The sequence below is a fragment of the Nycticebus coucang genome, chromosome 14 (assembly GCF_027406575.1).
Source record: "Nycticebus coucang isolate mNycCou1 chromosome 14, mNycCou1.pri, whole genome shotgun sequence".
Lineage (NCBI taxonomy): Eukaryota > Metazoa > Chordata > Mammalia > Primates > Lorisidae > Nycticebus > Nycticebus coucang.
Window position 1 is genome coordinate 50,956,634 of NC_069793.1, and position 26,400 is coordinate 50,983,033.

The following is a 26,400-nucleotide window of genomic DNA, read 5'->3' on the forward strand; positions in this document are numbered from 1 at the left end:
TTTTTTTTGTTGCAGTTTGGCGGGGGCTGGGTTTGAACCCGCCACACTCGGTATATGGGGCCAGCACCCTGCTCACTGAGCCACAGGCGCCGCCTGAGGCATAAACTCTTAAGGCACAGTGTCTTCCTTCTTTCCCTTCAATGTGGAATGATATTACCTGGGAATGAACCTTCCCAGTCCTGTGGGACAAACTTCCATTTAAAATGTTGCTCATCACCTCACCAGGAACCAACCCTGATGGCACGTTGATCTTGGACTTCTAGCCTCTAGAACTGTGAGAAATAAATTTCTGTTGTTTAAGCACCGCCTCCCAACATGTTCCTCATCAATGCTGCTCAGAAGAGAAAGTTCCAACAAAGTTGGTGAATGAGAAAAGAATAGCTCAGAGTAGTCTGAGCTATGTAAAGTATATAAAATATATCAGGCCTAAGGAGACATCAGAGGCTTTAGTCAGGCTCCTCTTTCAAACTCATCCCCTATAGGGCAATGATTTAAAGGCATTTTGATCTTTTCTTCTCTGTAGTTTCCTGACTAGCTGCCTTACGGGTTATCTTCATGTTCCTAGAAGTTGTAATATAAAGAACAATGTATAGTTAATCCATTGCTTATGGTTTTTGTTTTGTTTTGTTTTTTTGAGACAGAGTCTCAAGCTGTCACCCTGGGTAGAGTGCCATGGTGTCACAGCTCACAGCAACCTCAAACTCTTGAGCTTAAGTGGTTCTCTTGCCTCAGCCTCCCAAGTAGCTGGGACTATAGGCGCCTGCCACAACGCCAGGCTATTTTTTGTTGTTGCAGTTGTCATTGTTGTTTTAGCTGGCCTGGGCCATGTTCCAGCCTGCCAGCCTAGGTGTATGCGTCTGGTGCCCTATCCTGAACTATGGGCACCTTGGTCAACAATTGGAAACTGCTTTTTTCCCCCCTGTATAAATCCACTTGGAACTGTTGCAAATTGGACCAGCTATTCAGGGCGCTAAACTTCGCTGTCCTGAAACTTGGCCCAATAAGTAATATACTTATATTAATTTTGCCTCAGTTTCTCCCTTAAGGTCAATATTCTCAGTGTGTAGTTTATCTTTTCATTCTTTTAATGGTGTCTTTTGAAGCTCAAATAGCTTAATTTTAATGAAACCTAAATTAATTTTTTTAATAGCTTGTATTTTTAATGTCATATATAGGAATTCTGACTAAACCAGGGTCATGATTTTTTCTTCTAAATTTTTTTTTAGTGAATTTGTAGTTTTAGTTTTTATATTTATGTCTATGACCCATTAGAGTTAATTTTCTTGTGTATGATGTGAGGTGAAGATCTAAGTTTTTCTTCTTCTTCATTTTGCATATAGAGATCCAATTATTCTTGCACAAGGCACTACTACTTTGTTTCTTTACTCTTCACTGTACAAATGAGAACAGGCTCTAGTTTTTGAAAAGATTATCTTTTTCTTGTTGAATTGTTTTGGTATATTTGCTAAAAATCAGTTCGACCATAAATGTAAGGGTTTATTTCAGGACTCTTAATTTTATTTAATGGTTAGCTCTGCATTGGTACCATCCTGTCTTGATTCCTGTAGCATCCTATTAAGTTTAAAATACCTAAATTCTCCGTTAATCTTTTTCATAAGTCTTCTGGCTATTCTAGGTGTTTTGCATTTCTATGTAATTTTTTGGATTACCTTGTTAATTTTCACAAAAGTATAATAGAATTTGTCACAAACTGAAACTTCTGATTTTTTTCCCTATTGCAAGCTAGACTTTATAAAAAAAGTTTGCACACACCTGCTTTAACCTAATATACCAAATCCTTAAGTCTCGATTTCAATCTACTTTTTTCATAATACTTCCTATTTGTTCCTTTTAATTGCTTTGTTCCCCTTATAAGATACTTACCTTAGCTACTTATATGCCTTTGTTGGTATTTTCTTAGGAATTCCCCTCCCTACCATCTCTTTATGCATGAATCCTATCTTTTAAGACCAGATCAAACATCAGTCCTTCGTTTTCCTTCTTCTACCTTCCACATCTCTTCAGTTAGTTATAAGTACTCTTTATTATCTTTGATATCCCATAACACATTATTTATATCTATGATCCAACTTGTTTTCATTTGTTATGTAACTATACATCTCATTTTATCAGGAGAATATTTATATTAATAATGTCTGCATCTCAGTATTCTTACACAAAGTCTTGATCACTAAGTATATTTGCTGATTGGGAGGTCTTTGTGGTATTTGCCTGTTCATGCCATTAGATGGCGGTGTTCAAACTTTGTGGTACAAAGAAATTCCAGTTTTAAATATAAGATTCAGGATCTATGACTTATCATCAACTTGTAGCATTCCACCAGAACCCTATTTTATCATCTGCTTTGAAACAATCTTGCCTTCTTGTGCTATATTATAATCGAGGGAACATGTTTGCTCATTGTTTTTCTATGAAACTTAACTTTATTTCTATTTTGAGACCAAGCATGGTGGCTCACACCTATAAACCCAGTGGCCAAGGCAAGTAGATCACCTGAACTCAGGGGTTGGGAGAACAAAGCAAGACCCCTTCTCTAATAAAAATAGAAAAACTAGCACATGGTTTTGGAGGGCACCTGTTGTCCCAATTGCTCAGGAGGTTGAGGCAATGGTTTGAGGTTGCTGTGAACTAGGATGCCATGGCACTCTAGCAAGGACAACAGAATGAGACTCTAGTCTCAAAAAAAAAATAATAAATCAATAAATAATTTTGTATTGACTTCTTTTGCATTAAGTTCTGAACCTTAGACTATGCAGCCAGTCAACTAGCATTTACACATTATTGTGCAGGGGAGATTTTTGATGGTCTAATATCATTATCTACTATTTGTATAGCTATTACCAATGTTAACACATTAATATTTGAAAAGTTGACTTTGTTTTTAAAAGCATAGGACAGAGGGAACTTTATTATTAAGCTCCAGGCTCCATCGAAGTATGATGGTTTGAACAGATTCCAGCAGGGACCAAAGTTTCCATATTCTGCCCGAAATCTTTCATTATTCTTCTTCTGTTTCCTAAAAAAATCCTAGAACTTGAACTAGAACTTGTAAATTATGCTAAAGAGAGCACCAAATTGCCCCACAGTGGGATTACAATGACTTTTTTTGTTTGTTTCCTATTAAATGTTGGCCTTACTTATAGAGTAGGATGAGCCAAATAAAACAATAATGTGCATATAAATATATATAACATTAGAATAATATGTGTCTAAACGGAGGTGTGTGGAAACCGCAGTAAAATACCAGAGCCTTTTTAAACAAAGTGACAGCTTCTCTTTTGATAGAAGGAAATTGTTCCTGTTTAACAGACCTCACTAATCCTAACTATAAGAATTACTTCCTTATGGAGAAAAACTTTGATAATAAGATTGATGAGGTTTTTGTTGTTGTTTTTACCTGAGGATTTTCTTGAAGTTTCTTGGTGAGATTACCTATCACTAGCACAAAATTCCTATTTGGTTGCTCTTATACAGACATCTTCAAAAATTATTGGCTATTTCCAAGTTAGCAGAATGCTGCCTATAAAATTACTTGGTAAACTACGACAATAACCTCTGTTTCTCTTAGGTCTCTAACATTTAAGTGTCCCTAGAGGAGGAAGAAGCAGCTCACTATCCTGTAATTGTCTGGCTCAATTGCTCATCTCCTTAGCATAAACGTAGGTTATCACTTATCATCAGAGCAAGGAATTTTCTCTTCTGAACTAAACAGTGAGTAAGGGCTTTTCAACTAAGTTCTTTCCTCAATATCTGTTTTCATACCAAATGACTCAACCTAGGTCCTCTTTCCTCTTTGCCACACCCTTGACTCTCTTCTCAAAAACTGAAGAACTCTTGGTCATCTTTAATATTCGGCTCGAATATCACTCCCCGGTGAAGTCTTCCTCAACATGGCAGGTAGATCTGGTGGTTACTCCCTCTCTGTTCCCACAGCTCGCTTTGAGCAGCTTGGTTTGCATCACAGATTAATGGGATTATCTATTTTCGTGTAGATGTCATTCCCAGCGTGTAAGCCGCGAGGGCAGAGACCACATCTTTTTTTGCTCCTCCTCCCCCGCATCCCCGGTTTTATAGTCATTTGGCACAAGGTGGGCTCGGTGTAGGTAAATAACTGCACTTGTCACTTGGCGACGTTCTGCCTTCAAGGAGCATATCCATCCATGTTACTCTCGATGCTTCACAACTGGTCAATCTGCTGGAGTTTCAGCTGGCACAACGGTTCTCGCCAACCCAGAGTTTAAAAATAAGCAGCGAGGGACGCAAGGGAATACAGGGTGCCACTCACGACTACCGCCTCTCATCAACTCCGGCAGAGGCGGTTTTAGAGTCTTGCTCTGTCCAGGCAAACCCTTTCTTTGAACAAACCGAGTCCCAGAGGTACTTCTCCAACTCTGGGTTGTAGACACTATCCGCTTTTTTCTTTTTTTTTAACGGTGACAGGAAGTCAAAGGAAAAACGTGGGATTCGAAGGTTTAGGGGCACCTTCTTTCAGCACTGAGGCCGGAGGCTAAGGGTGGATCCCGTGCCTATATCTGTACGTGGAGGTGGAGCAGAGGCTCCCTTTCAGCTCTGCCGTCCTCCAGGCTCAGAGCCCACCTTAAGCGGCGCTCCCTCAACTGCCCTCACACTCAGGGCCCCGCCCACCCTGGGCGGAGAGCCACGGTTCTCGCGAGAATGTAGCTAACCTCTCTTCTCTGGCTTGCAGGCTCTCGCGAGAAGAGGTTGAGGAGCCGGCCTGCAACCTGCCCGGGCGGCGCTGGGAGCCGCTCCTGCCTGAGTGGCCGCCTCCAGACACCTCCTGAGGGATCCCGCTGAGGAGGAAGCCGAGGTGTCGCTGGCTTCGGCCTTTGCCAGTGGACAATTAAGGGGCACTACAGGTTCGAGGACTACTGGACTCCGCTGGGGAACTCGGTGGGGGCGACGCGGAGGTTGGGCTTGGCGGGGGCGAAGGAGGAAAGGGGCGGAGGCCGAATCTGGGCGTGAGAGACCGGCTGCTGTGGCCGTGGTTCTGGCGGCCGGACCCTGCTAGGAGTCCGAGGGTGGCGCTTTGGGCTCCGACTACGGGCACTGAATTCAGGGAGGCAGGGAGGGGGCTTGGGTTTCGAGGGTGCTGCTTTGGGGTTGGGAGTCCCGAGGCCTTTTCCCCGGGGATGAAGGCGATCCCCTCATCCCTCCTTTCCAGGGCAGAGTAACCATGTGCCCCGCCCCTTCCCTGACACATCTAGGCTAACGCGGCGCCTTCCTGAGGAGGGCGCATCACAATAGGGGATGAGGTGGTGTGTAGTCTCCCTTTGGGTGAAGAGAAGTGAGACCCCCGAAGATAGGAAGATACGCTGCTTGGTTTTATGCTGTTACCGTATCCGGTATGGTAAAGCTTGGTTTTCCCCAAACTTGCAGGTTCTGATTTCTTCTTCGGACACAAGTCCCCTGACACCCTTATCTTTGGGAATAGGTTGGGGAGAGGTGATACATCATTTAGTAATTTGTTATGTGGGCCTCTGTGACCATCCCTGGCCCTCACACGTTTCCTACTTCTTTTCTACTAAATATTCTGAGACCATGAGGAGAAGTCATTAGTCCAGACATGCTAAAGACAAAGCTTCACTTGCTTGTCACTTTCTGCACTTGGGAAAGAAAATGATTTTACACATTTTTAAAAATCTTTCATTCTTCATGTTTTTATTGAAATTAACAATCTAAATGAAGGCACACAGGATATTGATTTTTTTTTTTTATTTTTAGAAGATTCTCACTCAGTCACCCTGGGTAGAGTGCCATGGTGTCATATCTCACAGCAACCTCAAACTATTGGGCTCAAGGGATTCTCTTGCTTCAGCCTCTGGAGTAGCAGGGACTACATGCACCGGCCATGATGCCTGACTAGTTTTTAGAGATAGAGTATTGCTCTTGCTCTTGCTCATGCTCAGGCTGGTCTCCAACTCCTGAGCTCAAGGATCCACCTGCCCCGACCTCCCTAGCATTCCAGAGTGCTAAGGATTTCAGGCGTCAGGGCTAGGAAATTTATTTTATTTGAACAGTTGGGTTCTTTCCCTATCCTTACCTTGTACCCTACCACAACTATACAAATTTGATCAAATTTTTTTAGAGAGAGGGTTAGGGATAAATTTTGAATGAAGAAGAAATTGGAATACAAGGTATAGTAAAGGATGCTACCATAAGGACAAATAATTTCTGTACTGGAGACCCAGCCCATTTGGTGCTGAAATACAGGCCTGTAACCGGGACTGCAGTTGGCATTTGAGTAAAAAGCAGAAAGCAGTAGAAAATACTTGGGAAAGGATTTGATGGTGGATTAAGACTGGTAAAGAAGTGCATGAGGACAATTGTTTTTGAAGGTGTAAATGTGTTCCATGAATGTCTTCAACATGTTTTGGAATTTATGACCTAATCCCTATTCTCATACTTAAAGTAGGACAGGAGGTTCTGAAGTGTGGAGTGTGGTAAGGAACCATAGAGTAGCAGTGTTCAGTCAAGAAAACTTTTAGGGTCTCAACAATTTCATGTTTTTACCTTTTTTTCTTACCCACCCCCAAAAGCTTTTGGATGGACTTGTTATCCTTCCACCAGTCTGAATTTTGTTCTTTCTCATCGTCTTTTGCTCTAAGCCTTGTGAATTTTTTTATAATTAACTATGAAACTATGGAGTTACAAACCACTGCAGTCTGCTTTGTGGCTTTTCACTTTAGGTGACTTAGTGAAGTATAGAAGTGATAGAGAAAATATTATGCACCTTTCAAAGGGATGGTTATGAGTATCAAACTCACATGCCTTTAGATTATGAAAAAAGAATGAACTACACTAGAGAGTTTACAGAGGGACATCCAGTTCTCAGGTCCACCTGATTAGTGCAGTATATGAATATGGACCCATTCACCATTCTCAAGGAAGTCTAGATTTTTTTTGCGTGTAGTCTCTTGATTTTTTTTTTTTTTTTTTTTTTTTTGAGACAGAGTCTCACTTTGTTGCCCTTTGTAGAGTGCTCTGGCATTATAGCTCATAGCAACCTCAAACTCCTGGGCTCAAGGGATTCTCTTGCCTCAGCTTCTCTAGTAGCTGGGACTACAGGCGCTCACCACAATGCTGGGCTATTTTTTAGAGGTAGGATATCACTCTAGCTCAGGCTGGTCTCCAACTCCTGAGCTCAAGCAGTAGACCTGCCTCAGTCTCCCAGAGTGCTAGGATTACAGGTGTGAGTCACCATGCCCAGCTTGATTTTTTTTTTTTGAAACAAATTCTTGCTTTGTTCCCCCACGCGGAATGCAGCAAAGTCATCATAACTCACTGCAACTCCTGAGCTCGAGCAATCTTCCCTTTTGGCCACTCAGAATGTTAGAATTATAGGTCAGAGCCACACACCCAGCCTAGTCTCTTGATTTTAAAAATGCAACTAATTAAAAATAAAAATAAAAATAATGTGGCCCAATCAAACCCAAACCTGTCTGTAGTTATAATGTGGTTTCTAGGATCTCTATTATAGGTCAGAATCAATAAATTTTACAACTGGAAAAAATGCAGTTTAAAAGAAACATGTCAATTAGTTTGAATTGGGGGAAAATGTCAAGTCTAATTGAAATCAGTAGTTGAGTTTAATAGTCTTTAAATATACTAGGGCAAATTGAACTAGTATTTATTATTAATGTTTTTCCTGTGAAAATAACTGAAGGAAGAAAACTCTCATTATTTATGGTTTAATAACTGAGAGTTCTGAGCAAAGCTCATTTACAGGTATCTTGTAGGGAAATTAGTTTATTTAGGAGCTCTAGCGTACTTGCCCCTAATTTGTATAATTAAATCCAGGAAATCCTCTACAATCCATTGTAGGATGTGAGTATTTATTTGTTTATTTATTTATTTTTTGAGATAGAGTCCTACTATGTTGCCCTGGGTAGAGTGCCGTGGCGGCACAACTCACAGCAACCTCAGACTCTTGGGCTTAAGCGATTCTCTTGCCTCAGCCTCCCAAGTAGCTGACATTACAGGTGCCCAGCACAACACCCAGCTATTTTGTTGTTGTCTTTGTTGTTTGGCAGACCCAGACTGGGTTTGAACCTGCCAGCTCTGGTTTATGTGGCTGACACCCTAGCTGCTGAGCTATAGGCGCTGAGCATTTATTTGTTTTTGAGACAGTGTCTCACTCTGTCATCCTTGGTAGAGTGCCATGGCATTATAGCTTACAGCAACCTCAAACTCCTGGGCTCAAGTGTTCTTCTTGCCTTGGCCTCCTCAGTAGCGGGAATTATGGGCTTCCTATACAATGCCTGGCTAGTTTTTCTATTTTTAGTAGAGAAGGGGTCTTGCTCTTGCTTATGCTTAGGCTGGTTTCAAACTCCTGAGCTCAAGTGTTCCACCTGCCTAGGCCTCCCAGAGTGCTAGGATTATAGGCATGAGCTACCATGACCGGCTAGGATGTGAATATTTATTATTTGCTGTGCTATTTTGCATTGTCTTCCTAACTTCCTAATGCTATTTTGCATTGACTTTAACAGGAAAAAAGAATGAATGCTTGGATTTTATTCCCTGGCTGATGGGGTTGGAGGGATTTGGCAATGAAATGGGGAAAGTGTGATGTGAAGCAGGCACTCTTGTGCCTCTTCCTTACAATGTCCATTAAAAAATTGATTTGGGTTAGCTGATTTTTCTTATAGGAAGGATAGACACTCTGATTAAACTTCGTGTTTTATACACAGTAGAGCTTAATGACATTTGTGAAATTGAACCTTACGGATCAAACCTTATTTACCCATTAACGTGAAGTACTTTAATCACGTAATCTGACTCATACCTAGTGAGCTGTGGGGAATGGAGTTTTAGAGGTCAGATCTTAGTAAGAAGTGGTCCTTGAGTATGTAGAGTGCAAGGTTGAGGGTCCTTCTTCGGGGTAAGAGTGAGAGAGGAAGTTAGGTGAGGAAGAGTTTTGAAAAGGAAAATAAAATGGTTAAGTATGTTTTATTTTATTATTATTATTATTTTTTTTTTTTTCTGAGACAGAGTCTTACTCTGACGCCCTGGGTAGAGTACCATGGTGTCATAGCTCACAGCAACCTGAAATTCTTGAATTCAAGTGATCCTCTTGCCTCAGCCTCTTTAAGCAGCTGGGATTACAGGCACCTGCCACAAAGCCCGAATAGTTTTTCTGTTTTTACTAGAGATGGGTCTCACTCTTGCTCAGGCTGGTCTCAAATTCCCGAGTTTAAGAGAGCCACATGTCTTGGCCTTCCAGCAAGTATCCTTTTATTTGTTGTGTAATTTTACAAAGAGGTTTGCCTTTTACAACGAAATTTATCATAGCTTAAGCAAAGACTGCATAGAATACTGTTTTATTAATCAGGTCTGCTTTGCAGACTTGTTTGTAGTTTGCAGACTTGGTTTTTTCACTTTAGCCCGCTCTTCTTGAGTCAACCTAGGTTACTATCTCTTCATTCAATCTCTGCCTCTTTGAAATAGGAGATGAAATAGGAGGAGATACGTATCATGTTTGTGGGTGCTCCTATTTTAGAGTTGTAAAGACATTTTTGAAAGATTGGTTTTATATTTGCTAAGATTTTGCTTGTTGAAAGGGGAACTATTGTTTTTCTGCTATGGCTTTTAAGTAGGAAGATCTCTCTTGGAAATAGCTTTCCCCCTTTACATCAGCTGAGATACTGTCCCAAAGGAGGATTAAATGAGGCTAGGAGAATAGGTTGAGTGTACTTTTTCTCAGTGCCTTCTGGTTTTATTTTTGGAACTTCCAATTCTTAGAATAATACATTCTCTAGTCATCTATATGGTAGGCTTTTCTGCACAGGTTGGCCTCCTATAAGGGAGAAGGAACTGGAACACCTACAGTTCTAGTAAGTTTAATTTATAATACAAGTGGTAAGGGTTTTTGGCCTTTGGATTCAGTTGTATTTTTGTCTTCCTTTGTTTGACTCCTTTATTTCTTTGTTGATTCTGATCTGAAAGTAAGGGGAGAAATGTTAGTTAACGGATGTTTGCTAATGGAGGAAGAACTATAAGACATTTTTTCTCTCTTTAATAGAGTCTTTGTGGGTCTTTAAGCTAATGTGTTTCCTCTAATATGGCTTGCTCTGGTTTACTTTGGGACCTACCTTGCTGAGAAGGTTGTAATCTAGACAGCTTGAACATAGGTGATCAGAATTCAAAGAGATGCTTTCTGGGAAAGGATTAAGAGGTTGGTAAATGTTAGTTGCAGGTAAAAATATATAATGAGCTGAATATTTGAAAAATTAATAGTAGAAAGTTAAATAAATAGTAAATAAAATTATAAGTTTTAACCTACATACTCAGTATTGAATAATATAAAAGTATGATATTAATAAGAATTATAAAAAACGAATGTAAAGAGGAAAGATTTCATATCAAATACATGCCCTTATGTCACAGTAGACTGCTGAAGATTGTAAGGTATCTTTGCCAATAAAAGCATCTTTCTTCGCACTATTAATAGTTTATATTATTCTTTTTAAAAATGTAAAGGATCTGATTAAATGATACTTATTTTAATGTTTGCAGTTGAAATGAGTATTCATGTTTTTGGTGACAAACTGATAACATTTGTTTAGCTGGGAATGAGAGCCTGTCATAATGAATCACTAATTGAAGTACTTTATTAGAAACTATGAATAATACTTTTCAAGGTCATTTTAAGTTGTAATCATACTTTTCTGCTTGGAATGTCTTGGAATCGTTAAGATCAGTGTTTAAAGCTCACTGTTAGCTCTATAACGTTAATGTTAATCTCTCTGAGCCTTTGTTTCCTCATATGAAAAATGTATATAGTGGGTGGCGCTTGTGGCTCAAGGAGTAGGGTGCTGGTCCCATATGCCGGAGGTGGCAGGTTCAAACCTAGCCCCGGCCAAAAACCAAAAAAAAAAAAAAGAAAAATGTGTATAGAATACAATTGTCAGGGACTTAAAGATGAAATGAAATGAAGCGTGTAAAAGTGCTATATAGATAGTAAAATGATGTATTAATGTAAGTTAGTGCTTGGATCTGTGTTTATGCTTGGAAAATAGCATGCTGGCATCATCCTTTCCTTCTCCCCACTTCCTGTATCTCCAGGGATCTTGAAACACATCCATCAGTTAAATTTACATTCATATCTTCCTGTCTCATTTGGAGGGTACAAGTTCAAATGACTATTTATAGCATTGCCAGTATGACTTCTCCATTGGAAATTTTCTTTTCTCTTTATTTATTCTAGTAAGTATTGAACAATGGGAAGCTCTTTTTCTTCTTTTTCATGCTGTCATCCAGCGACTAATATCTGGTATTCCATGTAATTTGAATGCCAGGTAGAAAAGTAGACAAACAGGAAAAAAGACTAGATTGAATAGAGAGATGGTATGGCATTTTTTTTTCCTAAGAGAAGAAGACAGGTTGGAATGGAAGATGTGGCATTTTAAAAATGATCTATTAAGGGCGGCGCCTGTGGCTCAGTGAGTAGGGCGCCGGCCCCATATGCCGAGGGTGGCGGGTTCAAACCCAGCCCCGGCCACACTGCAACCAAAAAATAGCCGGGCGTTGTGGCGGGCGCCTGTAGTCCCAGCTGCTCGGGAGGCTGAGGCAAGAGAATCGCCTAAGCCCAGGAGTTAGGGGTTGCTGTGAGCCGTGTGACGCCACGGCACTCTACCTGAGAGTGGTATAGTGAGACTCTGTCTCTACAAAAAAATGTAAAAAAAAAAAATGATCTATTAAGATACTATTATCTAAAGAGAACATTTTATTTTTATTAATTTATTTCCTTTTAATATCTTTGACTATTACTGCTTATAGCAGGTGAGTAGGAAATTATCCTCAATTTTCTATTTGTAGACTACATGAAATGTCAGCTTAGAAATAACATTTAAAGCTTAGATACCTGAGAAGAAGAATCATGGCCTACAGAATTTTTTTTAATGGTTTTCTCACTTTTGGATGGGCATGCAAATAGATAGTCTTGAATTATTTTAAAGGTAAGTATTTCATTCAGGACAGTTTTTTACACTATGGGCTTGAATTTGATTTTTCTTACATCAAGAAGGCAAAACAGGGCGGCGCCTGTGGCTCAGTCGGTAAGGCGCCAGCCCCATATACCGAGGGTGGCGGGTTCAAACCTGGCCCCGGCCAAACTGCAACCAAAAATAGCCGGGCGTTGTGGCGGGTGCCTGTAGTCCCAGCTGCTCGGGAGCCTGAGGCAAGAGAATCGCTTAAGCCCAGGAGTTGGAGGTTGCTGTGAGCTGTGTGAGGCCACGGCACTCTACCGAGGGCCTTAAAGTGAGACTCTGTCTCTACAAAAAAAAAAAAAAGAAGGCAAAACAATCTATTTTCAGCTCTTATTTGTTAATTTTCAGTTTTCTTTTCTTTTTTTTTTTTTCATTTAGAGTCTTCTTCAAGAAGAATTTAACTTCCCAATTGATGGTTAACTGTGGGGTATTTTTTTTTTTTTTTTTTTTGAGACAGAGTCTCGTTAGGCCGCCCTTTTTAGAATGTTGTGGCATCACAGCTCACAGCAACCTCAAACTCTTGGGCTCAAGCGATTCTCTTGCCTCAGCCTCCCAAGTAGCTGAGACTAAAGGCACCCACCACAATGCCCAGCTATTTTTTGTTGCAGTTGTCATTGTTGTTTAGCAGGCCTAGGCCAGATTTGAACCCACCACCTTCAGTGTATGTGGCTGGTGCCATAACCACTATGCTACAGGCCAACTGTGGAGCATTCTTATATCCTTCTTGGTGACTTTTTCAAATTGCCTGAGTTTCTCCTATAAGATAATAGTTACTGAAGATTAGTAGGGTTATAGAACCATAAGACTGTAAGAATCTTTAATATCATTAACATTCCAAACCTGGGAAGAGAAAACTGAAGTGCAAATCAAGCCCTTTAACTAATTTTGATGAAAGGTGTTGGCTAATGGTAGAAAGGACTGGAATACAGATCCACCAGTTTCCTGATTTCGAGTGGTTTATTACAGTGATTTCCCGGCCTAGTTGGTTCCATGTACTTCTGGGGGTTCCTGAAAAACTTGTTCACTGTGCAACATGAAGAAAAGAGTAGAACTTCTCTTTATTTTTTACTATATCCTTTTTTCATTTCTATTTTTTGTGTATATGTTTTATATATATAATACTGTTATGATAGTATGTGTATAATATTTATAAATATACATATGTGCTGTTCACGTTCATTGGATTCAAAACATTAAGAAAGGGAAAAACTACCTTATTTTAAAGTAAGTGTATGGCATCTTTGATCATCTTTGATTCCCTAGTGAATAGTATTATTTAACAGTAATCTTAAATAGTTAATACTTTTGGAATTATTTTATGATGAGTACTTTGGTTTGGGTTTTTTTGGCCAGGGCTGGGTTTGAACCCGCCACCTCCGATATATGGGGCCAGCACCCTACCCCTTTGAGCCACAGGTACTGCCTATGATTAGTACTTTGGAACATTTCTTAGTAAAGTAGCTCTCTTTGGAGTAATTTCTTTTTAATAATAAAAGTAATGAACATGCATGCAATTTGGAAAATTTAGCAAAAGGCAAGAAAGAAAATGATACCATAATCTCATACCCAGTAATTGCTTCCAATTACTAATATACGTGTGTGTGTACATACATACATACACACAATTAAATACACCCTAAATGGGATCATTCTGTTTATAATGACTTAACAGTTTTCGAAAAATTAAAATAGTAGACATACTTAGATTTAAAATTAACATTTTGTTTCTTTTCTTTTTTTTTTTTTTTAAGACAGGCTCATTCTGTGGTGCAATCATAGCTTACCGCAACCTCAAACTTCTGGGCTCAAGCAGTCCTTTTGGCTCAGCCTCCAATGTAACAGGACTACAGTTGCATGCCACCATGCCTGGCTAATTGTTCTGTTTTTTTTTTTTTTTTTGGTAGAGACGGGATCTCACTCTTGCTTAGGCTGATATTGAATGCCTGACCTCAAGTGGTCTTTCTGCCTTGGCCTCCCAGAGGGCTAGGATTACAGGCTTGAGCCACTGTGCCTAGCCTGTTATGTGTTTGTTTGTTTATCTCATAACCTACTATTTTCACTTACGAATTTATTGATGGCTTGGTGCCTCTAGCTCAGCAGCTAGGGTGCTGGCCACATACCCTGGGGCTGGTGTGTTTGAACCCAGCCCAGGCCTGCCAAACAATAATAACAACAACAACAACATTAAAAAATAGCTGGGTATAGTGGTGGGGGCCTGTAGTTCCAGCTACTTGGGAGGCTGAGGCAAGAGTATTGTTTAAGCCCAAAAGTTTGAGGTTGCTGTGAGCTGTGGTGTCACAGCACTCTACCAAGGGTGACATAGTGAGACTCTGTCTCAAAAAAAAAAAAAAAAAAGAATTTATTGATAACTGTGTTTTATGTTATTATTTTTAACATTGTAAGAATATACTATATTGTATATAATCAACTCCCTACATTTATTTATTTATTTATTTATTTATTCATTTATTTATTTATTTGAGACAGAGTCTCATTTAGTTGCCCTGGGGTTGAATGTCATGGCATCTTAGTTCACAGCAATCTCAAACTCCTGGGCACAGCATTTCTCTTGCCTCAGTCTCCTCAATAGCTGGGACTACAGATGCCTGCCACAACGCCTGGCTATTTTTTGGAGATGGGGTCTTGCTCTTGTTCAGGCTGGTCTCAACCTCTTGAGCTCAGTCAGTCCACCTGCCTTGGCCTCCCTGAGTGCTTGGATTACCATGCCTGGCCTATTCCCTACTTTTAGAAATTTAGTTTTCTATTTCTTTTGTGCCATAAATGCTTTGGTAAACATATTTCTTAGAATAAATTGTTTTAAAGTTAATGCTTCGTGTCCACGTATATAAGCTTGAGTCCCCATTTTCCTAGTATTTAAGCCATCACAGGTTCTCATTAAAACAAACCTTCGATAGGTTAAGCATCTTAGATTTAATTTGGATTTTGCATATAACTAATGAGGTAGATATTTCTTATTTTCCCTTTCTTTGACTGTTTGTATTCTTTTTATAAATTGCTAGTTAATGAATTTTGTTCATGTTCCCATTGTAGTGTTCACATTATTTAATATAGATTTATAAATAGTCCTCATATATTTAAGATTTTAATTATTTTGTATTATGAAAATTTTGTAGTTTGTCATTTAGATTTTCGTGTGGTCTAATTTAATGCTTCTTGAAAACTGGTTTGCAGTCCTAATTCTAATCCCAGATAAAATAAGTTTTGACTAGTCTTTATTAAAAATGTTAGCATATGGTGGCTAGCTGTACATTCCTGTTTCTCATTTAGCAGTCTTTGGCTTGAGGGTATTCTTTGAGTTGAGGCCTTACTTATTCCTTCTTTATTCTGAGAATCAGATCAATATTAGCCTATATAGTTTCTTCTTGACTTTTTATGTTTTATGCTTTACTTTGAATTTTTTAGCAATCTCAAGTTTGGGAGGTATATTATGTTAGGAAGAAAAGGATTTTCTAAAATAGTTAACCAATTAGTGTTTTTGAATCTTATCACTTAGTCATTTTAAATGCTATCACACTTTCCAATATCTGTGTATAATGTTTTGATGAATTGTGTTATTAACTTTGAGAGACAACACAGTATGATGGAAAAAAATACAGAATTTGACTGTAGAATGTATATCTGAGTGTTAGATTATTTGTCCACTATGTGATGTTAAGGCAAGCACCATAATCTCTTAAAATCAGTTTTTCTGTGTTTTTTTTTTTTTTTTTTTTTTTTAACAGAGTCTCACTGTTGCTTGGCCTAACGTGCATAGTCTTAGCCTAGCTCACAGCAACCTCAAACTCCTAGGCTCAAGCAATCCTCCAGCCTCAGCCTCCCAAGTAGCTGAACTACAGGCACATGCCACCATGCCTGGCTGATACTTCCATTTTTAGTAGAGATGAGGTCTTGCTTTGCTCAGGCTGGTCTTGTATTCCTGACCTCAAGTGATCCTCCCATTTCAGCCTCCCACATTGCGAGGACTGCAGGTGTGAGCCATCATGCCTGGCCAATTTATCCGTTTTTAAAAAGGGATCATGCCTTTTGTGTCTTGTAGGATTGACATGTAGATAAGTACATGTAATAAAAAACCCAATTTGTTTTCCAGACCCCTAAAGTAGATACTATCATTTAGATCATATGCTTCTATCCTGCATGAAATATTAAGTATTTTGCTGTAGTTTATTTAGTGCTGAGGCATATCTCTAATATATAGCACCAGTCTGGTAACCTTTGCTATGTTCTTCAGGAGCCCATGCTGATACCTATTGGTCATTGCTTCCTATTTTAAACAGAAGTATTTAGTAAGTGATTAATAAATAAATGTGAGTGACGTGGCAAACCCTTTTTATTGATGTTAAATCTGCTGTTAACATGTATACATTTCTTTATTTAAACAAATTCAAAGAACCATAATTGGTGTGTTTTAGAGCCCAGTAATAGCAGATCTTTTAGTTTTTACTTCTTTCTTTTATTTTTTTCTAATTAAAAAACATTTTTTTTTGAGTCAGAGTCTCACTATATTGCCCTCAGTAGAGTGCAATGGAGTCACAGTTAACAGCAACTTCAAACTCTTGGGCTTAAGCCAGTAGTTCTCAACCTTCCTAATGCCGCAACCTTTTAATACAGTTCCTGTGGGTTGTCACCCACAAGTTGAGTACTGCTGGCTTAAGTGATTCTCTTGCCTCAGCCTCCCAAGTAGCTAGGACTACAGGTGCCCACCACAATGCCCAGCTGTTCTTTTTGTTGCAGTTGTCATTGTTGTTTAGTGGCCTGGGCTGGGTTTGAACCCGCCAGCCTGGGTGTATTCGGCAGGTGTCTTACCCACTGAGCTACAGGCGCTGTCCTATTTCTTTAGAATATGTAAGTCATTATATGGTTCAAATATCAAAACTATATAAAAATTGTACTCAGAAGTTTGGTGAAGTTTTTTTTTTTTTTTTTTTGAAGACAGAGTATCACTCTGTCTCCATGGGTAGAATGCAATGATGGTGTCATTGTACCTCACTGCAGCCTCAAACTCCTGGACTCAAGTGATCTTCCTGGGGACTATAGGCATGTGCCATGACATCCAACTAAATAGAGACAGGGTCTTGCTGGTCTGAGCTCAGTCTTCTTGCTGTGGCCTCTCAGACTGGTAGAATTACAGAATTGAGCCATAGTGCCCAGCCCATATATATGTATATATTTATTTCCTTTTTATGTCACAAAAGGTAGCAAAAAAGTTGTGTTTTGCTTGTTTCTACCATTTTTTTTTAACCTAATATGAAGTCTGACAACTAAAAAGTGCTACACGTACCTTATTGCTAAATATCACTATGGTCACCTTTGAAGTGATGCTTCTTTTGGGAAGCTATACATGGAGGCCTATCGGTATGTACTTCAACTGTTGATTTTATTTCAAGATGTTTCTGGTTTTGAAGTTGGTACTATTTTGTCATAATAGAAAAGGAAAACAGTAACATTGCTTAATCCAAGATCAAGGAGCCAACAGAAAAAACAATTCTCTTTTAGAATATTAAAACATGCTTTTCCTGAGTTTTAAGAAATTAGCTAGCATTATATATTTTATCTAGTTATTTGCAATCCTAATTGTTCAATGTAGGTACTTTGTAAATGCTTAAGATGTGGAAAGATTTTCAAACATATATTAAGCTGTTTGAAATAGGATAAAAATAAATGAAACATTTCTCAATGTGTCAATGCCTAGATTAAGAAATAAGCAAAATTTGAATAAAAGTTCTATAAAAGTGATAACATAAATTAACGCATAGACTTTATATTGAAATCACCTCTGGAATATTGAGGACTGAATATGAATTGACTTTGGAAGTCTTACATCTTGCTGGCTTAGATAAAGGCCCTTTAATATAGGTAGTTGATCCTACTTTCAATAGAAATGCCATGCAGGTTTATTAAATCTGTTACAGAGTATCCCTAGCAGTTATCAAAATGCCAGAAAAGGTGCTAAGTACTCAATAACTAGATTTTGAATGAAAGAATAAATTGATCTAGTTTTATATCATGAAACTAAGTTACATATAATTCAGTCAGACATAATCTAGTATAAAAATATCCTGAAGAAAGTCCTCAGCTAAACTTACTTTGCTTTAACTGCAACAAATTAGAAAAAGACAGGCCTTGGCCCTTGAAAGGGCTTCTGTGAGATTTAAAACAGAAATCTTTGAGGAGTATTTTGGGGAAATTTAGGGCTCATTTGCTAATATAAATGTTTCCAGAGCTGTTACACTTTCTCTCTTTTATCCCTACTTTCTTGATATATACTTCTTGAGAGCAGGTATTGACATTAGAAATTGAATTGTTACAATTTTTTTCATTTGAGGGTGATATTCACATGGTTGGCGCTCTTTGCCCTAACTAAAACATAGGTGTAGTCATGTGATAATACTTTTTTGTGTGTGACAGAGTCTTACAGGCTGAAGTGTTGTGGTATAAATCATAGTTCACTGTAACCTTCAATTCCTGGGCTCAAGTGATCCTCCTGATTCGGCCTCCCAAAGTCCTGAGATTAGAAGTGTAAGCTATCACACCTGGCCAAAATCTGATTTTAGCAAAGTGACGGGGATGTTATTTCCATAATTACTTTACATTTCACAAGATTCCATTTTGGCAGCAGAGTTGCTATCTCTGTTGTTAGCTTTGAATCAGAAATGAATTGTTAGAGTATGAATTCAGGTCTTTTCCCAGTCCAGGCTCCAGATGAGGAACTAGTTCTGGTTAACACCTTGATTGTAGTCTTGCAGAGGACCCAGCTAAGCCATGCTAGATTCCTGACCCACAGAAACTGAAATAATATATGTATTTTGGTAATTTGTTATGCAATAAGAAGGCTGTTAAGTCCAAAAGAGTGAAAAGTTTTAAACACTGTAAGATCCTGGGGTATAACAGTTACATTCTGAAAAAAATAACTGAAGGAATTTTCACAGAGGTTAGAAACTAGGATGTTTCATCTGTTTTTGCAGAGATTATAATTTTATAGTAACAGTGAATAATTATTCTTTCATAGAAGTTACTATAGGAATAACATAAGGTTTTGATGAGCTTCTAAAACTGTTACCAAAGATTGTGTCCAAAGCACATGACTCTTTGACCCTATAAAAAGTCTAAGAAATTTTTGATAATAGAGGAATGTTAAGTGTACCCTGGAAGAAATTAGGAAAACTGAAAATGAATGAGAATTCTACTCCCAGTAACTTCTTTGTGTTGTGATTATTTTAGCTTTTTTTTTTTAAACCAAGACACTGATAGTATTATAGTTATCTTTTTATTCCAGTCATCTAGCACACTATAGGCAGTCAATAAATGTAGTGCTTACTTAGGGATTTTCATTGTTTTCCGTACAAACAGAAATCTGTCAAAAGACAAATGGAAAGTCGTGAAAGAACTAATAAAATATTACACAAAATTTGTATTAAGTAGCCTCCTAGAGAAAGTCAGCAATTTGACCAGCACTATGTTATATAGGGTAGCCTAACAATTTAATTGGTGGTTAGAGTAGTAACACATAAAATGATAATGAGAATTGTACATTTAAGGAAATCGGAGTCTTAAATGTTAAAAAGCTTTTATGAAGTCATACATTAAGTTTTTTTTTCTCATTCTAGAACCTTTTTATCACTCTGTTGTGGCAGAAGTAGAAAAGTTCTCAACCGGTTTTTAAAATCCAAAGTTTATGTATGTTGTTTATGGTCATGGAAAGGTGGATGACTATTGATTGAGTATGCTTGGGATGGAAACGTAGCAGTATCATTGGTGTTTTTGATCTAAAAGTGATTTAGTTATACCATGTTAATATGTTTGATGCTTTTGAGTATTAATTAAAAATCACTGCTGATTTTTTTTTTCTTTTGCAGTTTTTGGCTGGCACTGGGTTTGAACCTGCCACCTCTGGCATATGGGGCTGGCGTGCCCCACCCCTTTGAGCCATAGGCACCTCCCTGATTTTCTTTTCTTTATAATTTAAATGTGATAACATTCTTTCTAGTGTACAGTTCTATGAGTTTTGACAAAAGCACACAATTGTGTGACCAGCAGCACTGCAATCAAGATACAGAATAGTTCCATCACCCCCAAACATTACCCTGTGCTGTCCCTATCTAGTCATTTCAGCTTCTGGCTAGCTTCTGGCTGATTGTTCTCTGTCCCCATAGTTTCATCTTTGAAGAATGTTACAGAAATGGAATAATATGGTATGTATGTAACCTTTCAGTCTGGCTTCTTCTAATGCTTTTAAGATGCTCCATATTGTTTATGAATCTAGTTATTTACATGTTATATTATTAATATTAGATGCTGTCTTACCCATCTTTGTAGCTCTATTCATTTTTCTTTAGTCTTTCTTGCTCTTTATTCTGTGTATTGGGTCATATTTATTGATCTGTTTTCCAAGTTCCCTAATTTTCTTTTTATCACTATTTGCTATTGTGCCCATCTAATTTTTAAATTTGGTTATTATTCTTTTTAGATTGGGCTGAATTTCCCGATCGTTTTCTCTTTTCTACTGAGATGTCCTTTCTCTCAATTATCAGGATTTGTTCTTCTTTTAGTTCCTTGGACATACAGTACTTTTTCTTTCATAGTTTGAATATAATTGATGCTTTGAAGTCATTGAATCCAACATCTGGTCCCTCTTAGAGTCAGTTTTCTATTTCTTTCTTTACTATTATTATTTTTTTTTGCAGTTTTTGGCCGGGGCCGGGTTTGAACCCACCACCTCCAGTATATGGGGCCAGCACCCTACTCCTTGAGCCACAGGTGCTGCCCATTAATTTTTTTTTTCTTGAGACAGAGTCTTTATTATGTCGCCCTCAGTGGAGTGCTATGGCATCACAGCTCACAGCACCCTCAAACTCTTAGGCTTAAGTGATTCTCTTCTCTCAGCCTCCCGAGTAGCTGAGACTACAGGCACCTGCCACAACACCCAGCTATTTTTTGTTGCATTTATCATTGTTGTTTAGCAGGCCTGTGCCGAGTTCAAACCCGCCCTAGTGTATTTGGTCGGTGCCCTAACCACTGAACTACAGGCACCAAGCCTCAATTTCTATTTCTATTGACTGCTTTTATTTTCAGTCGTTGCCTTATAATAGTTGATTGAAACTTAGGCATTGTAGTGTGTGTGGTCTTTGTTTTTTTTTGGAGATGGAGTCTTGCTATGTTGCCCAGACTGGTTTTGAACTTGTAGGCTCAAGCAGTTATCTTGTCTTAGCTTCCCAAGTAGCATAGGTGCATGCCAGGCTATAGTGTTCTGAGGATTTTTTTTTTTTTTGAGACAGAGTCTCACTGTGTCGCGCTAGGTAGAGTGCCTTGGCGTTCCCAGCTCACAGTGAACTCAAACTCTGGGGCTTAAATGATTCTCTTGCCTTGGCCTCCCAAGTAGCTGGGACTACAGGCACCTGCCACAACACCTGGCTATTTTCTTGTTATAGTTGTCGTTATTGTGTAGCGGGCTCAAACACCCCCCCCCCCCCCCCCCCCCCCCGCCAGCCTCGGTGCATGTGGCTGGCGTTGTAACCAGTATGCTATGGCTGATGAGTCAGGATTGTTTTTTTGTTGCTGTAGTTCCAGTGACTATTAACTTGCCTGGACTCAAACTGCAAATTTGTTTCTCCTGCAGTGTATAGCAGCTGCCATCTGTGTTCCTTCTTTTTTCTCTTTATTATTAATGATTGATTGATTGATTTCATATATAAGAAAGTGTTGCCTAGTTTGGTTTCAAACTCTTGGGCTCAGTCATCTCATCTCAGCCTTCCAGGTAGTTGGGAGCATGCCATAACTGGCTCATTTCCTACTTCTTTCAACTACTTATTTTATCTTGTTCTCCTGTGGGGCAGGGCAGAAGGAAGGCTCTTCTGTACCTGTGTGTAATTTGGTGGTTACCCAAGAATTTGGACAGAGATTTTTTTTTTTTTTTTTTTGAGACAGAGTCTCATTCTGTCTCCCGGGATAGAATGAGGTGGGATCATCATAGCTCATTGCAATCTCAAACTCCTGGGCTCAAGCGATCCTCCTGCCTCAGCCTTTTAAGTAGCTGGGAGTGCAGGTGAGCCCTGCACTAGGTATGCACTCTATCATGCCTAATTTTTCTATTTCTATCTTTTTAATTTTTAATTTTTTTATTTTTGAGAAAGAGTCACACTGTGTTGCCCTTGATAGAGTGCTGTGGTGTCACAGCTCACAGCAACCTCAAACTCTTGGCCTCAAGTGATTCTCTTGCCTCAGCCTCCCAAGTAGCTGGGACTACAGGTGCCCACCACAATGTCCTGATATTTTTTGGTTGCAGTTGTTGTTTAGCAGGTCTAGGCCGGGTTTGAACCTGCCAGCTGCCATGTATGTGGCCAGCGCCCTACTTACTGAGCTATGGGTGCTGAACCTAATTTTTCTATTTTTAGTAGAGATGGTTTCTCACTCTTGCTTAGGCTGTTCTCAAACTGGGTTTTTGTTTTTGTTTTTTTTTTTTTAGATACAAAAGTATTTTATAAACTTTATATTTAAAATAGAATTTTAATCTATTTACTCACAAAACCTAACTTAAAACATGATACATTTATCTTTCTAGCTGATTTGATGTTACTGTTTTCCATATAACACTCATTTTGTTTTATATCAAGAACCTGAACTAAATCAAATTTGTTGTTCAGGAACTCTTGAGCTCAAACAGTCCTCCCACCTCAGCCTCCCAGTGTGCTAGGGTTACATATGTGAGACAACACACTTAGCTTGCGCTGAGATTTTTTTTTTATATTCAAATTTTAGAATTCACCCTCTTTGCTTGTCTTTTACTTCTAGGAATAACCCTTTAATTTCTTTTGTGTGTGTGTGATAGATTCTCCTTCTGTTGCCTCAGCTAGAGTATAGTGGCTTCACAGCTCACTGCAACCTCAATCTTCTGAGCTCAAGGGATCCTTCTGTCTCAGCCTCTCCAGGCTAATTTTTCTATCTTTAGTAGAGACAGGATCTTACTCTTTTCAGGTTGATGTCAGACTCCTGAGCTCAAGCTATCCTCCTGCACCTGGCCTTGCAAACTGCTAGGATTACAGGCATAAGATACTATGCCTGGCTCTCTTGATTTCTAGTTTACCTGCTAATAGTGGTCTCTGTCCTCTGAAGTGTGGTTGGGGAATATACTCAATTAAAAAAGCATCAAATGCATGCAGTTTTCAAGTATACAATCCTCTGTGGTCTCGCCTGCTTTTTTGCCAGGTGTCTCACCTATACTGCAACCCCACCCCTGTGCCCTTACTTGTGTAATTTAGGTATCAGCCAGGAATTTGAGTTTATGCTCAGATGTTGGATCTAATCTCTCTGTGGTTCTTTCACTCCCAGTTTATGCACCTTAAATTTTCACCTGCACTTCCAGCCTTGACATATTTTTACCTCTTTGAGCTGTGTAGCTGTCTTGTTTCCTTTATCGTATTTGAGGGCTGGGATGGGACTCAGCAAAAAACTTTGGAATCAAACTTACAATTCTGTTTCTTCCAGTTATAGTTTTTCAAAAGCAAACTCTACTTTCACTACTGTCTGCTTTTAGAATTCTCTAGTGCTTTTAAATAGTTGTTTTTTATAGTTTATCCAGATTTAAATAATTGTTTTCTGTAGAAGGCATGCATTTGTAAGAGGTTTCTTTTCATCTCTCTGGTTTTCTTTTCATTTGAAAGTTGCTTACACCTATTCTCTTTGTCCTTTATGGTTACGTGTAGTATTCGGTCCTTTGAGCTTCTCCAGATCTTGCTGTTCCTCAAAATGTCTATTCATTTCCTTAGCAATTAATTTATGTTACACTCCAGGGGAAAATTTAGAGTAGGTTAGCAGTCCTGAGGAAATTATAAAACATTTTCATGGTCATTATGTGCATGTCACATATTTTCTGTTTTTCTTTTCTTTTCTTTCTTTTTTTTTTTTAATTAAATGATAGCTGTGTACAATAATGCAGTCATGAGCTACAATGTGCTGGTTCCATATACAGTCTGAAATATTTTCACCGAACTGGTTAACATAGCCTTCAGGGCATTTTCTTAATTATTGTGTTCAAACCCTTATACTCTACACTTAGTAAACTTCACCTGCACCCTTCCAAGATGCACCCTAGGTGTGGACCCACCAATCACCCTACCTCCACCCTTCCTCCCCTTCTCTTCTCCTCCCTTACCCTGTTCCCCATATTATTGTCCTGAGATTGGGTTATAGCCTTCTTATGAAAGCTATAAATTAGTTTCATATTAGGGCTGAGTACATTGGGTACTTTTTCTTCCATCCTTGGGATACCTTGCTAAGAAGAATATTTTCCAGCTCCGTCCATGTAAACATGAAAGAGGTATAGTCTCCATCTTTCTTTATAATATTCCATGGTGTACAAATGCCACAATTTATTAATCCATTCATGAGTCGATGGGCACTTGGGTTTTTTCCATGACTTAGCAATTATGAATTGGGCTGCAATAAACATTCTGGTACAAATATCTTTGTTATAATGTGATTTTTGGTCTTCTGGATATATACCTAGTAGAGGAATTATAGGATCGAATGGCAGATCTATTTTTAGATCTCTAAGTATTCTCCAAACATCTTTCCAAAAGGACCGTATTAGTTTGCATTCCCACCAGCAGTATAGAAGTGTGCCCTTTTCTCTACATCTGCACAAACATCTCTGGTTTTGGGATTTTGTGATGTGGGCAATCTTACTGGAGTTAACTGATATCTCAAAGTAGTTTTGATTTGTATTTCTCTGATGGTTAAGGATGATGAGCATTTTTTCATATGTATCTGTAGGCCGTGCGCCTGGCTTCTTCAGAGAAGTTTTTCTTCAAGTCCCTTGCCCAGCCTGAAATGGGATCACTTGTTCTTTTCTTGCTAATGTGTTTGAATTCACTGTGGATTCTGGTTATTAAATTTTTGTCGGAGACATATCCTGCAAATATCTTCTCCCATTCTGAGGTCTGTCTGCTTGTTCTATGCAGAAACTTTTTAGTTTCATCAGGTCCCAGTAGTGTATTTTTGATGCAGCTTCAATTGCCCGGGGGGTCCTCCTCAAAAAACATTCGCCCAGGCAATTCCTTCAAGAGTTTTCCGTATGCTTTCTTCTAGAATTTTATAGTTTCGTGTCTTAAGTTTAAATCTTTAATCCAGTGAGAGTCTATCTTAGTTAAAGGTGAAAGGTGTGGGTCTAGTTTTAGTCTCCTACAGGTTGCAGCCAGTTCACCCAGCACCATTTGTTAAATAGGGAACCTTTTCCCCATTGAATGTTTTTAATTGGCTTGTCAAATATCAAATAACGGTAAGTAGCTGGGTTTATTTCTTGGTTCTCTATTCTGTTCCATACATCCACCTGTCTGTTTTTGTGCCAGTACCATGCTATTTGATCACTATTGATTTATAGTATAGTTTGAGGTCTGGTAGTATAATTCCTCTTGCTTTGTTTTTATTTCTGAGTAATGTCTTGGCTATTCGAGGTTTTTTTCTGATTCCATATAAAACAATGTATTAGTTTTTCGAGATCTTTAAAGTATGACAATGAAGCTTGCATTAAAGGGATTGCATTAAAATTGTGTATTGCTTTGGGTAGTATAGACATTTTGACAATGTTGATTTTTCGCAGCCATGAGCATGGTATGTTTTTCCATTTGTTAACATCTTCAGCTATTTCTTTTCTTAAAATTTCATAGTTCTCTGTATAGAGATCTTTCATGTTCTTTGTCAGATAAACTCCCAAATATTTCATCTTCTTTGGTGCTACTGTAAATGGAATAGAGTCCTTGATTGTTTTTTCAGCTTGGCTATTGTTGGTATATATAAAGGCTACAGATTTATGGGTGTTGATTTTGTATCCTGAGACATTGCTGTATTCCTTGATCACTTCTAAGAGTTTTGTAGTAGAATCCCTATTGTTTTCCAAATATACAATCACATCATCTGCAAAGAGTGAAAGTTTGATTTTCTCTGACCCTATGTGGATACCCTTGATCTCCTTTTCTTCCCTAATTGCTATGGCTAAAACTTCCATTACAATGTTAAAGAGCAATGGAAACAATGGGCAACCTTGCCTGGTTCCTGATCTGAGTGGAAATGGTTTTGATTTAACTCCGTTCAATATGATATTGGCTGTAGGTTTGTTATAGATGGTCTCTATTAGTTTAAGAAATGTCCCTCTATGCCCATTTTTTTAAGTGTTCTGATCATGAAGGGATGCTGTATATTATCAAAAGCTTTTTCTGCACCAATTGAGAGAATCATATGGTCTTTGTTTTTTAATTTATTTATGTGGTGAATTATATTTATAGATTTACGTATATTGAACCAGCCTTGAGACCCTGGGATTAAACCCACTTGGTCGTGGTGTATAATTTGTTTGATGTGTTGC

The 26,400-nt window shown here is 38.6% G+C and overlaps 1 protein-coding gene across 3 annotated transcripts in view; it reads left to right on the top strand.

The window, feature by feature from the left end:
- The first annotated feature begins 4,727 nt into the window (after positions 1 to 4,727).
- Positions 4,728 to 26,400, top strand: part of BTBD10 (BTB domain containing 10) — a 96,062-nt gene continuing 74,389 nt past the window's right edge. For all 3 annotated transcript variants that reach the window (XM_053560722.1, XM_053560724.1, XM_053560726.1), the window contains exon 1: positions 4,728 to 4,898. The gene's annotated coding sequence lies outside the window, so the exon portion shown is untranslated. The remainder of the gene's footprint in view (positions 4,899 to 26,400) is intronic.